General features: G+C 41.4%; 1 protein-coding gene across 1 annotated transcript in view; it reads right to left on the bottom strand.

Moving 5' to 3' along the window:
- Positions 1-15,526, bottom strand: part of NT1 (Neurotrophin 1) — an 86,177-nt gene that overhangs the window by 56,385 nt on the left and 14,266 nt on the right. The gene's annotated exons all lie outside the window — the stretch shown is intronic.

Genomic DNA, 15,526 nt, shown 5'->3' with positions numbered 1-15,526 from the left:
ACAACAACAAACATTTCACGTCTCGTGAAACAGGTTAGCTGCATCCTACTGTATGTAGTGTTGGGTGTGTGCTCCTGACTTGACTTCATATATTACTAACAAGTCACCATGTTTAGGTATATCAAGTAGGACTCGTGCATCCGGTGAGTCACGAGCATGTGTAGTTAAAGAAACGGTGTATAAAATGCATCCTGCAAACCACTCTGTAATCAGATATAGTTCAAGAAGAGAATATTTTAAGTGTTGTATTGAATTTACGAATGATTTTAATTAATTTTTTAATTTCGTGTGGCTATTTCTAGCCGAGTGCAGCCCTTGTAAGGCAGACCCTCCGATGAGGGTGGGCGGCATCTGCCATGTATAGGTAACTGCGTGTTATTGTGGTGGAGGATAGTGTTATGTGTGGTGTGTGAGTTGCAGGGATGTTGGGGACAGCACAAACACCCAGCCCCCGGGCCATTGGAATTAACCAATTAAGGTTAAAATCCCCGACCCGGCCGGGAATCGAACCCGGGACCCTCTGAACCGAAGGCCAGTACGCTGACCATTCAGCCAACGAGTCGGACTTTACGAATGATATATTTTTTAAAAAGACTTTAGGAAATCTGAGAGAAACATCCATTTTCATGAAAGTGATTCATTTTCGTTTACTACAAAAATATTTCGAGATTTTGAAAGTGCAAATAACAATTCTTACAAGAAAGGAGTTACTGTTAATTTGGTTTTACCGGCGAAATAACAGGATTTTCTGCATTTTAGAGAAATTGAATAAAGCTAATAATAGAAATAGACCATCTATGATTTCGCTCTACAAGTACCTTTCTTACCGGGCGAGTTGGCCGTGCGTGCAGACGCGCGGCTGTGAGCTTGCATCCGGGAGATAGTAGATTCGAATCCCACTATCGGCAGCCCTGAAAATGGTTTTCCGTGGTTTCCCATTTTCACACCAGGCAAATGCTGGGGATGTACCTTAATTAAGGCCACGGCCGCTTCCTTCCAACTCCTAGGCCTTTCCTATCCCATCGTCGCCATAAGACCTATCTGTGTCGGTGCGACGTAAAGCCCCTAGCAAAAAAAAAAGTACCTTTCTTTGTACCAGCTCCTAAGAACCGCTCACTCCCTAAGACCCATCTCATGCTCCTGTTTAAACATCTTTTCCTGGTAAAATACATATTGTTCTATTGTTGGTCAAGATTTACTGCGAAAAAGAAACATGGATTCTCAAAAAAAATCTGTAAACCAGGGCTCGACAAATCAGAAAGAAATCTGGGAGCCAGGCACCGAAATTAAATTCTCTCGTTTACCTCCATACTATTAACCAGTTCCATGTCATCATCTCAGCGGTCATCGCTGCTTCCTGCTAACAGAACTATAACCCTCTGATGAATTTGTCTGTTCAAAATCTCTTAGACCTGGGCCATCCATATTGATCGTTATTACGTGATCCATGCAGTCAGTTTGCAGGGAAGATCTCAACATATTTCCGAGTACATTCGCAGTATCAAATTCCTTTTAACATGAAACTGTTGACGCTAACCGAACTGCAACAATGCTCATGAGTTTTCGGAGAAAACGAAATCTGTCATTAATTCATTCATAAATATCAGGCGCCTACCGATCTTTGTAACGTTGAAAACACAGTAGGGATCTTCATACTAAGAGAAACGTAAAATTATACAATTTCCTCAATTGTCCCGAAAGTTGAAGGCAGTGGCGGCTGGTGGTATCTGAAGCTGAGTGTTGCACCGACATTTTCAGTGTCAGATTTTATAGCTTACAGAAATATCAAGAAACTCTATTATCGTTAAGTAATGAACTACATTCTTACTAAAAGTGTAATATATCTAGAAATTACAACCCAAGATATAAGAGGCTAATTATACTCAATAACTACAGTTATTCTTAATAATAATGTTATTGGCTTTACGTCCCACTAACGACTTTTTACGGTTTTTGGAGACGCCCAGATGCCGGAGTTCTTTTACATGACACAAGGCTGACGTATTTGAGCACCTTCAAATACCACCAGACTGAGCCACTCAGCCCGGCCAGACGGTTGAGACGCTGGCCTTCTGACCCCAACGTGGTAGGTTCGATCCTGGCTCAGTTCGGTGGTATTTGAAGGTGCTCAAATACGTCAGCCTCGTGTCGGTAGATTTACTGGCACGTAAAAGAACTCCTGAGGGACTAAATTCCGGCACCACGTCGTCTCCGAAAACCGTAAAAGAGTAGTTAGTGGGACGTAAAACAAATAACATTATTATTATTATTCAACCGTCTGAGCCACTCAGCCTGGCACATTTACTTTTGCCTCACTTGAATTGAAGGTTTGCTCTCCTGTTTTTCGTTGAAACAAGATGTTGGTAATATTGTGGGTGGTCTGCTATGGCGTGGAAAAGAAATCACCCGGCAAGTTGCCCCTGCGGTTAGGATCGCGTAGCTGTGAGCTTGCATTCGGGGGATAGTGGGTTCGAACACCACGGTTGGAAGCCCTGAAAATGGTTTCCCGAAGTTTCCAATTTTCACACCAGACAAATGCTGTGGTTGTGCCTTAATTAAAGCCACGATGGCTTCCTTCCAACTCCTAGCCCTTTCCTATCCCATCGTCGCCATAAGACCTCTCTGCGTCGGTGAAACGTGAATGAAATTTGTAAATTAAAAAAATGGAAATGAAATTACCTTTGCGAGAGGAGAGAAAGTAGGAATGAAGTAATCTCTGCAGAGTTGCGCAATCTAACGGGGACATTCGGAACTGTTACTTGGTAGGAGACTTGCTGGTCTCGTGCAACTCCCTGAGACCGATACTGGCGAGCTTGCTACCTGATACTATGCTTACGCTCGTCCCTACTGAGGTACATTGCGTCGCGCCGTTCGCTAGGGAGTTGCCGTAGGAAAACAAACACCCCGAGTTTGATTCGAAGCCATCAGCGTTTGTTGGTCCGTTACGAAGCATTAGTACAGTGGACAACCGAAGATGGTTGATTTTAACATGTTTTCGAATATATTTTAGGTTTATTAAACTAAAACTTTAGAAGAAAAGACGACAAATGGTGTGCAAAATTATTAGGAGTTGTTCAACACTGCAACAATACCGCGCACCGCCGCTGGTTGAAGGGATAAAGGGCCCTGAAATGTTTCAAATTGTGACCCTATGATAGCTGTATCGAACTTTAAAAAAATCGAAAAATCACTTCCGGCCTAAATGCAGTTTCGGAAATCAGCCTTAAATTCGCTTGTTTCTTTGCTCGTTTTCTTTTTTATTCAAATCGTAGCCAAATAAACGTATTTACATAATTCTTTATGTAATGCGTTCTTTGGTTCAATACCCTCAAGCGATTTTCGATTTTTGAAAAATATCCACTCTGAAAGTAGTTATACGGGCTTATGTGATACTCTGCATTGACTCACATTAGTGCTCGTAGTGGTAGAAAAAGACAAACTTCTAATCTAATAGGCCGGATAAGGATAATTAAGAACAGGATTGTAATTTTTAGGAATAAATCAAGAATATATTCTCACATTTTGTTATATTTTATTTACTTAAAATTCGTACCTCATATCCCTAGGATATTTTCAACATTGAGTTGCTTTCCTAAAGGATTAGAACTGTGTATTTTTTCGTAGCCTTGGCGATTTATCCAGTCCTGATGTCAAAAATCAACTGGCAAAGCACAGGAATCAAAATCAATGGGAAAAGGCTGAACAATTTAAGGTTTTCAGACATTACACTTTTGGCCAACGACATCGATGAACTACAAACTCTAATACAAGATCTTGTCTCAGCCTGTCAAAAAGTGGGACTATCCATGAACCTTTCTAAAACCAAAGTAATGCTTAACAAATGGGCCCCAGCAGGAAAGCTGCATGTGGGAAACACCACATTACAACAGGTCAATGAATTTGTCTATCTTGGGCAACTTGTAAACATGAAAGGGGACTTAAGACCGGAAATCTTCCGACGTATCAAACTAGGATGGCAAGCCTACGGAAGAAATTCTTCAGTCTTCAAATCCAACATGCCACCCCACCTAAAGAAGATAGTCTTTGACCAGAGTGTTCTCCCCGTACTGACTTACGGTTGTGAAACCTGGACATTGAGCGAGTTTGTTAAGCAAAAACTCAGAACAACCCAAGGAGCTATGGAACGGTTCATGCTAGGCTTGACGAAGAAAGACAGGAAGAGAGCAGATTACATCAGGTCAGTCACAAAGGTCAGTGACATTTTAGAAAGGATATTTACCCTAAAATGGCATTGGGCAGGCCATGTTGCTCGGAGAACTGATGGTAGGTGGACAAAGCTTGTGCTTGAGTGGTGTCCGAAAGATCATCTCAGACCAAGGGGAAGACCACCGGACAGATGGGATAAAGACATCCGGAAGATTACTGGGATCAATTGGCAGAACATCGCTCAAGACCGTCCCAGATGGAGAGACCTCATGAAAACCTACCTTGCTTCGGACTTAAAGAGGCCACATCGTAAAAACGATTGAATATGGCTGATAGTGATAGTGATAGTGATAGTGATAGTGATGTAAACGTTAAATTTTGCCAACGTTTGCGACACATTGACAATATTAACTGCAGTATACGATGACTCGAAGATGGTGAGATCAATAGTATTCGCGTGGAATTGGCGTTTTGAAGAGGTCCGTCAATCTATCTGGTAGTCCTTTAGGAATTCTTTCCTAAGGACTAAGGAGCCTCGTCTGTGTATTTTACGTCATGTGATCAAATCTATTATTCGTAGACAGCCTGAGATGTCACGAAGTGAAGGATGATATCACCTGCTCGTCGGTCTCTACTAGTCTCAGAGCTTACCCTTCGCTTTGCTCAACTTAGTCCCTTACGACTTTTAACGTCTTCCAAGTACAAAAAAAATATGTCTTAAGGAACATTATTGTTCATCAGCAAATGAGATAAAAAGAATATCACAGGAGGCAATACGGGAGATTGCGAATGATGGGTCCCAGCCATGTTTCCAGGAGTGCTGCCATATTACGAAACCCGCTTAATGGCATCTAATGTAAAGTGCTGCCGTAGTACTAAGCCCCTTAACATCATGTACTGTACAGACCTGCCATAGCAATGAGCTCGCTTAACGAACGTGTTGTGTTCTTCTGCTGCTCTTTTCTTTAGCAAGCTTTCATTCCGTACTCTGAATGGGTGTCTCTCTGTGGGTGGGGGCGGTAGAATAACACCCACGATATCCCCTAGATGTCGTAAGAGGTAACTAAAAGGGCCCCAAGGACTATTAACTGGGGAGTGTGAGTTGGCGACCACGGGGGCACTTATCCGAGTCCTGGCATTGCCTGCACTTATGCAAGGATCCCCACTTTCATCTAGCCTATCCGACCTCCCTTCGTCAACTCTTGTTCTTCTCGAGCCGACGGTATTTGGCTGCGAATCCTAGGGAGTCTTTCATTTTCACACACTTCGTGGCTCTTGTCTTTCTGTGGCCGATGTGTTCGTTTTTCGAAGTGTCCGATCATTCCATTTTCTTCTCTCTGATCAGTATTAATAGAGAATGGTTACCTAGTTGTATTTCCTTTTGAAACAATAATCACTACCACTAAATGGGTACGCTGGTCTTCCTAGAGGGTAATCATCCCGGGCTGAGTGGCGCAGACGGTTGAGGCGCTGGCCTTCTGACCCCAACTTGGCAGGTTCGATCCTGGCTCAGTCCGGTGGTATTTGAAGGTGCTCAAATACGTCAGCCTCGTGTCGGTAGCTTTACTGGCACGTAAAAGAACTCCTGCGAGACTAAATTCCGTCACCTCGGCGTATCCGAAAACCGTAAAAGTAGTTAGTGGGACGTAAAGCAAATAACATTATTAGAGGGTAATCATCATCCGCGCAGGTTGTGAATGGGTGTCAACTAGAATGACTGCACTAGGCCTCTTCGGAAGCCAGACGACATCAGTCAATCAATAATTTTTTTATTTGCTTTACGTCGCACTGACACAGATAGGTCTTATGGCGACGATGAGGCAGGAACGGGCTAGGAGTGGGAAGGAAGTGGCTGTGCCCTTAATTAAGGTACAGCCCCAGCATTTGCCTGGTGTGAAAATGGGAAACCACGGAAAACCACCTTCAGGGCTGCCGACAGTGGTGTTCCAACCCACGATCTCCCGAATACTGGATACTGGCCGCACTTACGCGACTGCAGCTATCGAGCTCGGTCAATCGACCTTCAGCAGTAACCAAAATAATGTTTGGATTTAATCTGTCTCATATTGCCTAAGGTACATTTTATTTGCTATTTTGCTTTACGTCGCACCGACACAGATAGGTCGCATGGCGACGATGGGACAGGAAAGGCCTAGGAATGGGAAGGAAGCGGCCATGGCTTTAATTAAGGTACAGCCCCAGCATTTGCCTGGTGTGGAAATGGGAAGCCACGGAAAACAATTCTTCAGGGCTGCCGGCAGTGGGGTTCGAACCAACTGTCTCCCGGACGCGAGCTCACAGCGCCTAAGTTATATAACTGTATGGTTTCTGTTGTAGTTATTGGTAACTAGACCCTATTTGTGAAAGGATCGGTGTTAAGAATCATCTCAATTTGCATGTCTTGGCACTCATGACTAAGAAAACATTACTGCATTGTTATGATTACTGCAGATATCCCTTCTCAAAACTTAATCTATAGGTTTCCATTTACTCCCATCTTAAGAAGAAAAGAAAGAAAATCTACTTCCTTCTACATAAAAGAGTTATGAAGACCTAAGAGTGGCGATGCGGGCATCTGAGATGGAATGCATTGATTCAAAATGATTAATGTAGACTAAGAGTTGCAAAGTTCTTTAGCACAGGTAAAAAATCCATCCTTTTTTTGACTAATGCAACAAGGAGTCAATGATGAGAAGCAAACATTTATAAAAAGAAAAGGTTCCCATTAAGAGAGGTATCTTCAGAGTGCCACCACTCATAACGGTAATGGCATCATCTCTAATGGGGCCACTCAGATGTCACTGTCTTCAACTTACGTAGGCATGAAGTGAAACAATGCCTTTAGCTCGCTCCCCTCGCCCCACTGAGCAGGTGTATTACAAGGTAAGTGTGCGTATCCTGGGACTGTGTGGCACCAGGAAGCGAGACGAAGCAAGACGGGCTTCAAAAATGTAGGTAATTCTTTGAGGCTTGAGAAGAGGTCATAGTTCAGCACCTCCTTCGTTATAACTATCCAAAGTAGCACAGATCTGTACCCTGGGAGTAATTTGTTTCATTACGAACAACTTCTCTGTTTGTAGCATCCGCAACAGATGGCAATATAGGACATAAGAAGAGAAATTCCCCATAATAAACTCATCGGTATATAGTCAGCCACAGGTAATCAACAAACAATGTTCTTTAGTTGTAATTAATTGCCTAACATACATTCATACATTCATTCAAATTATTATTATTAATATTAAAATATTTGAGAAAAGGTTAAGTTGTAAATATTACAGAAAATGTTGTACATACTTTTAAGATAGCGCAATTCCTAAATGTCAGACAGCAAGTTGTACGTACAATCTATTCATCAAATTTATTTGTATCTATAATAATAGATTCCGAACAGTTAAAAACGTATTTAACAGTATGCGTAGTAAAACAATGCCGGAAATAGACGACATTACAATGGTACATATAAAGTCTAATAACAATATTATAGCGCCAATTTAACAGCAGCGGGACAGTTCCCTAATGGCATGAAAGCAGTTAGTATAACGACAAACTGTAAGAGCAGTTTCGATATGGCTTATGAAAATTATCGGCCTGTTTTACATCAGTCATTTGCAAAATTTTAGTAAAATACAAATGAGATACCGTATCTCAGTATCTGCAAAATTATACGTTATTTGATCGTCGCTAACAAGCTCACCAAGAGAAGAAGGGTATTGTAGATTTATTAGAGGATTTTTCTAATACGATAAATGGAAAACTTAACGAAGGGTTGCACATCCCTGCATTATAAGTAGACACTCCAAAGCCATTTGTTACAGTAGTTTCTTTCTTAATCCGTTACCCTCTAGGGTTGGTTTTTCCTCGGACTCAGCGAGGTATCCCACCTCTACCGCTTCAAGGGCAGTGTCCTGGAGCGTGAGATACAACAGGAGAGGAGGACCAGTACCTCACCAAGGCGACCTCATCTGCTATGCTGAAGAGGGGCCTTGTGGGCGGATGGAAAGATCGGAAGGAATAGACAAGAAAGAGGGAAGGAGGCGCCGTAGCCGTAAGTTAGGTACCATCCCGCATTTGCCTGGAGGAGAAGTGGGAAACCACGGAAAACCATTTCGAGAAAGGCTGAGATGGGAATCGAGCTCCACTTCTACACAGTTGACCTCCCAAAGGCTGAGTGGTCCCCATTCCAGCCCTCGTACCACGTTTCAAATTTCGTGGTACAGCCGGGAATCGAACCTGGGCCTCGGTGGGAGTGAATCACACTAACCATTACACCACATAGGCGGACTGATACAAAAGTTCATAAAAAAATACTGGAAAGTTTAGGCAGTAAAGAAGTGAGAAGATTTATTCTTAAATTGTTTGAAAGCTATTTATCAAATAAGTCATTTGAAGCAGACATTGGTAAAATATTTATTAGACAGGGTGTTTCACAAGGCAACTTCCTTGGTCCAATACAATATTTGATACATGTAAATGATATTAAAGTGTGTTTCAAAATCTGTCGGCATTTTGCGCCTTCGGATGACAAGATATTACCTGTTCACAGTCCGGCTTCATGGCTAAATGGTTAGCGCGCTGGCCTTTGATCACAGGGGTCCCGGGTTCGATTCCGGGCAGGGTCGGGAATTTTAACCATCATTGGTTAATATAGCTGGAACGGGGGCTGGGTGTATGTGTCGTCTTCATCATCATTTCATCCTCATCACGTCGCGCAGGTCATCTACGGGTCAAAAGACCTGCGCCTGGCAAGCCGAACATGTCCTCGGACACTCCCGGCACTAAAAGCCATACGCCATTTCATTACCTGTTCACAAAGATCCTGTAACTGCTCAGGGAAATTGATAAAGTTTATTTCAACAATGGTCTCATGCTAACAAGGGACACACTTAACTTAGAACGCTGTGAACCGCACAGAAATATGCTTATAATATAGATCGTTGATGACAATAACAGTGGTCGGATTCATTCTCATGCAAAATGGTGCATTCTATCTCAAGGAACATCTGAGTAATCATCTATTAATGTCCTAAAAGAGGAACTTGGGTAACGAAGGGAAACATAATATGAACATAATGCAAGGAAGAACACACATAATTCAGTGCCGTAAGTATATTTCGCCGCTGTTTGGGCAAAACCTCATATCTCACAATGCTCTTCCTATCCATTATTTTCCTTAAGACTGGTCACGCCTCCCACCCTCATATGGATATGCAGTCCATCAGAACAATTTTCGTTGCGTTCATAATTAACACATCAGAGGCTCCTTTAACTTACGTGTTCGCCAAGGACTGAAGTCAGAAAACGTTGTGTATGTTTTTTCGTCAATTTTACACTTTTCCTTGCCTCTACACGAATGCTTCGTGGGCATGTTGCTTCAAGTTCCTTTGAAACATTTTGCGCCGAAAGTGCCTTCTGTCTGTTGAAAACATATATATAGCTCGTTAGCTAATCTGCCACTCATTAATAAAGCCATATCAATTGTAGAGCTGTGTGTAGAGCTATGTACAGGCTGCAACGCAAAAACAGAAAATTTCCCTCCTCTGTGAGATAATGTTGACATTGAAGACATTTCATAATGATATTGACTTTCACAAGTGTTCCAAGCATATCCTTTGTCCACACTCCCCTCTGCTATAAATCTGTACACTTCCTCCACAAACCCTTATGCCTTCTGATGTATACTATTAGCTTCTTCTTTACCCTTTCGTGTCACGAATGCAGTAATATGCTTGGATGAAATACCACATTCAAACTTTTGTCGAAAAAAGTAATCGAAGCTTTTAAATGGTCCAGGCCAACAATTTTAGATGTTTAGTGGCCGCATTTGCAGATGCTAATAGTGAACTTCTAGTCTATCAAACTGCGACATTACATGTTCTTTTCAATTTTGTGATTAATTGCTACAGCCTGTTTCCTTTAAAGTGATCTCCTTCTCGTCGTATGCTACTCACATAATTCAAAATGAACTTGCAATTTGATTTGCTTCTAATGTATGTACTTATAGCGCCTCATTAGTTTGCTACAAGAGTTGAATCCACGATTGTAATAGATTTCATAAATGTTCTCCAGTATGATGACATCAACATCTTCTAACACATTGGTCCTTTTTGGGTGGAAGTGTTTTGTACACAGTTCGGCTTGGCGTTCTTGTTCCTCTGGAAATGAACGTCTTGCACTGTTGAACAGCTACCTTCAGGTGCAGGCTCTTTCTTTCCTTTCCTTTTCAGCGTAGCGTCATGCGTTTCTGTGTCATCCTCATTATATTTCTGCATTATAATGCTATATAACATATTCGCGAACTCCATATCCCTGACTCCGATCGCGTGTCTATATTCAGCACGTCGCAACTTTGTCTCTAGCATTTTGATAATATTCATGGGATTAATTATCCTCATAAAGCTACACGGTCTACACCGCAACCCGCAACCGAACACTCCAAGAAATGCACTGTACTGCAGCTAAACGTGTCAGTGCAGATTCAACACGCCACCATCTAATGAAACTAACAAGCAAATGCCGAGTTTTTCATGGGCAAGTCACAGGCCACCGTTTATGTGATAAACGATCTATATTCTAAGCATGGTTCAGAGCGTTCTAGAACAAGAGTGTCCCTGGTAACTGTTAAATTTTAAATGAAAGACTAATTTATATAATTTCACTTTTTCATGTAAGAAATCCCATCATTCAAAGCATTCATGAAAATTAAACATACGTATTATTATTGTTCATACTTATTTCTTCTTTCTTTCTTAATCCGTTTACCCTCCGGGGTTTGTTTTTCCCTCGGACTCAGCGAGGGATCCTACCTCTACTGCCACAATTGCAGTGATCTGGAGCGTGAGACTTTGGGTCGGCGGATACAGCTTTAGAGAGGATTAGTACCTCGCCCAGGCTGCCTCACCTGCTATGCTTAACAGGGGCCTTGTGGGGGTATGGGGGGATTGGAAGGGATAGATAGACACGAAAGAGGGAAAGAAGCAGCCGTGGCCTTAAGTAAGGTACCCTCCCGGTATTTGCCTGGAGAAGAAGTAGGAAACCACGGAATACCACTTCAAGGATTGCTGAGGTGTGAATCAACACCCCTTCCCCATACTCAGTTGACCTGCTGAGGCTGTCCAGCCCTCGTCCCACTTTTCAAATTTCGTGGCAGAGTCAGGAATCAAATTCGGGGCTCCGGGAGTGGCAGATAATCACACCAACCACTACACCAGAGAGGCGGACATTACTGTTCATGTGATATGAAAATTGTAGTGGGCGTACTCAAGTATTTGGGTATAATTTTAGATAACTTTTCATGATGGTTCCATATATTTTCTATGTGTAAAGTGCTGAGAGCATATGCATTTCACCTGGCTTCTCTTAGAGACATGATTCCTTCATGTATAATGAAAACAATATAATTTGCTCTAGAACAGACTAATGTTATAATATCATGCTTTCATGAGAAAAGAACTTGCAGTTACTCGCTAACGGATATATGTACAATATTTTCGGTTCCAGGAGAACATAGATCGTCCCAAATGTTAATAAAATGTGTGTTTAACACAAAGTTTATTTTAGTACATTCCTGATTTTCGCATACGTTCGACGATATATCTATATATATAATAAGAGTTTTGTCTGTACATTGCTCAGAATTTGAAAAGAAAGGTATTTCTGTATCGGTCATGTCCAGAGTAACAAGGAAATGCACTTTTTACTGTTCCGTAATGTCTGTCTGTCTGTCTGTCTGTCTGTCTGTCTGTCTGTCTGTCTGTCTGTCTGTCTGTCTGTCTGTCTGTCTGTCTGTCTGTCTGTCTGTCTGTCTGTCTGTCTGTCTGTCTGTCTGTCTGTCTGTCTGTCTGTCTGTCTGTCTGTCTGTCTGTCTGTCTGTCTGTCTGTACACGCATCACTAGAAAACGGCTAAAGAGAACTTAATGAATATAGGTATGCAAAGTTGGGGAATAAGTCGCTACAATCTAGGCAATAAATAATGTTATTCATGTTGAGTGAAAATGAAATGGTAGTTTAGGGAAAGCCTAAAATTTAATTTTCAAATATTTGTGTCATTAGTGGTCCTATCTTAATAAAAATTGGTATGCAAAGTTGGCGAATAAGTCGCTACAATCTAAGCAATAAATAATGTTATTCATGTTGAGTGAAATGGTAGTTTAGAGGAAGGCCTAAGACTTAATTCTTAAATATTTACATTATTACTGGTCCTATCTCATTGAAAATTGGTATGCGAAGTCGGAGAATGAACCACTAAAATCTAGGCTATAAATAATTTAATTCACGCTGAGTGAAACGGTACTTTAGTGGAAGCCCTAAAATTTCATTCTCAAACATTTATATTATTAGTGGTCGTATCGATAAATACTGCATTACCAAAGTTATACAGAATTAAATTTCCGACCATTTATGTCTTATACATTTTTACCGTACCGGCTATGATAACACAGATATTCATGAATTTGTATTTTTGTTGCTAAGTCCATAACAACGCCGAGCCTCGAGAAAATGGGTTCACAGAATTGAATGAAAATAGGTATATAGAGTCGGGGAATAAGAAACTGCAGTCTAAGCTACAAACAATTTTATTCACCCTGGATGAAATTGTAGTTTAGGGTAAGGCACCTGAAACGTAATTTTTAAATACCTATGTTATTGGTCCTTTAGAAAAGGGCTACAATATCAAAAGCTTATAACATAGATCAACAATAACATTACATTGACCATTGTTTGTTGTGATGTTCTTTGTCTCTTATGCTGCCGCTCAACTCCGATAGATGGGATTACTGTTGCGTACCGAGTATAATAGCCTGACTGAATATTGGCGGGAAATGGCCGGGGAGTTAGAAAACTTCCTTCTTTAGCATGCCATTCGTCTGGTTCGTGCATTTTCTGATACAGCTGGTACCTAACATACTGGTTCATCATAGTATTCCAGCTATTCGATCCCTACTCTGACGCGCTGTTTTGAATGAGCAGTGGGCATACTTAAGGTCTGTGGCCCGGTCTGGAATAACAATTAGGGCTATTCCAAACTATAGCACCGCAATTCACTAAATAACTCAACCTAGAATTCTGTATACAATGTAGAATTCCGTAGCGAAGCACGGGTTCATCAGCTAGTTATAATTAAAATACTACAATCTGTTGTGAAGCGCATGGGTGCTTAGCAGATACAAATTGTATCATGGCCCGTTCGAACCCTGTTGATAGCAACCCAAGTTACCCGTGACAGATCAAAATCAGGAGGGGGATGGTGTACATTAAATAAAGGCTGGTGGTCATGAGAAATGTTGCAGTTGCATCACTGAAGTTGCTTGTAAAGAGACAATAATACCAATAATAATACTTAAAATAACTAATTAAATGAATGCGTATCAGGGGATTGAAAAATGGATATGTTTGGTACGATTGCTCTGGGATCGCTCCCTTGAACGTATGATGCCCCTCCTAACTTAAGACTGGCTTGTTCCTTTCTAAAAGCAAAGTCAAATGGTATGTTATAGAGATCATAAAAAGCCTATAGAAGGGTAGAAAGTATGATTTATACTAACCCTTAACCTGACAATAAGTAGAATAGAGAGGTTCTCTTCTGTCGCTATTTTCCCCAGAAATTATCCTGTTACCATTTTGGTTGAAGGTTAAGTGAATCTCAGGACCATCTGTCTTTTCAGAAGTCGAAGTCTCGTTTCCGTATTCCTCATCTTCCAGGCAGGGAATCGAAACCATATCCTTTCGTCTCTATAAGTTTAACTGAGAAGACATATTAATATCATGGTGGTTCAACTCGCGATGTGTCGCTATCTACAGACCGAAAACCACTACACCGAAAAGCAATAGAGTAGGCATTTACTTGGCCAGTACTACAGTCGTCTCACTGTCGTTACCGGTGTTCTTAAACTGGACAACTACTATGCATACATTACTTCAATGGTGTAGTTCCAAAGCGTCCATCTTTATTTCTTAGATACTGAGAGTATAGGCTGAACTATTATGACAAAAGGCCAAACTCTCGCGTTAACCAAAGTCCATGAACGCTGATGACCCGTTGACTAGAATTATAAAGACATTTCATTTTTCATACTACTGTATACACGGTTGTGTCCTATAGCCTCCTACAAAGCGACATGAGTTTTATTTCAAAATCAAACATAAGCTACAGTAATGATTGACCCTTTTGTATTCTTCTGAGACATTTGATTCGAAGTAGTAATTTGAAAACAATTAACACATTGGAGACCAAGCCCGAGTGTGTATCGGGGTGGGGTAACAGCTCAGACCGACCACGCCCGAGGCTAACTCGGGCCCGCTTATTTGTTATATTGTCAACACAGAAAGGACGAGAATCGCTCGGAAAGTATACATACCACTTTAAAGAACTTTTACAACAGCTATATCGTGCGGTGCTCTGTCGTTGTTTTCTCGAACTTATAGCAGCTTATTTTTGCTCGAATTCGCTTCTACACTCCATACTTCCAACCTTGCTTCCAGCTGCTCAAGGCGCGCGCTTTCAGAGTTTTGTTTACATCGTGCAAAGTGTGTTTTGTTTCTGCTATAATGATTGGATCATTGCATGAAGGTGGAATTGTAGACATTTTAGAAGAGATTTTTGATGACAGTGGTTCAGAAGAAGAGGTAGATGATTCAGATTTCGATCCTGATTTCGAACTTCATGTTAGTGATGAAGTTAAAAATAACCTATTCTATCATATTCCACCCAGGTTTGATTTTGCACTTCGTAGTCTATTTAGCTAATGTTTCACGATCTTCATATGACTGGATTTTCATTTAGAACAAAGTGACGCAAGCGATGATAATTCAATTTTTATTTTTTTTTTTGCTAGTTGTTTTACGTCGCACCGACACAGATAGGTCTTACGGCGACGATGGGACAGGAAAGGGCTAGGAGTGGGAAGGAAGCGGCCGTGGCCTTAATTAAGGTACAGCCCCAGCATTTGCCTGGTGTGAAAATGGGAAACCACGGAAAACCATTTTCAGGGCTGCCGACAGTGGGGTTCGAACCTACTATCTCCAGAATACTGGATACTGGCCGCACTTAAGCGACTGCAGCTATCGAGCTCGGTATGATAATTCAAAGGCAGGGACTGATTCACATTCGCCGGGTACTTTTGGTGATTTGGATGCACATGCAACGCCCGTGCAGATAAAGGAAAAGCGGAAAATGGGAAAGTAACGAGGAAAGAGACATACCGGTGGTATCCAATGTGTTCTGTAGCACTTTGTGTCACTGAATGCTTCAAACTATTCCGCACTCAAGCTCATTATTTGTAAGACTTTGTTGTCAGACTTTTTTTGTTGTTGTTGTTGCAAAAGGCATACCGTTGGAAAATGTGTAATATGAAAAGCA

This window comes from Anabrus simplex, chromosome 1, assembly GCF_040414725.1.
Source record: "Anabrus simplex isolate iqAnaSimp1 chromosome 1, ASM4041472v1, whole genome shotgun sequence".
In the NCBI taxonomy this organism is placed as follows: Eukaryota; Metazoa; Arthropoda; class Insecta; order Orthoptera; family Tettigoniidae; genus Anabrus; species Anabrus simplex.
Note: the sequence above shows the minus strand (reverse complement) of the source record. Positions and strands in the feature narration are given on the sequence as shown.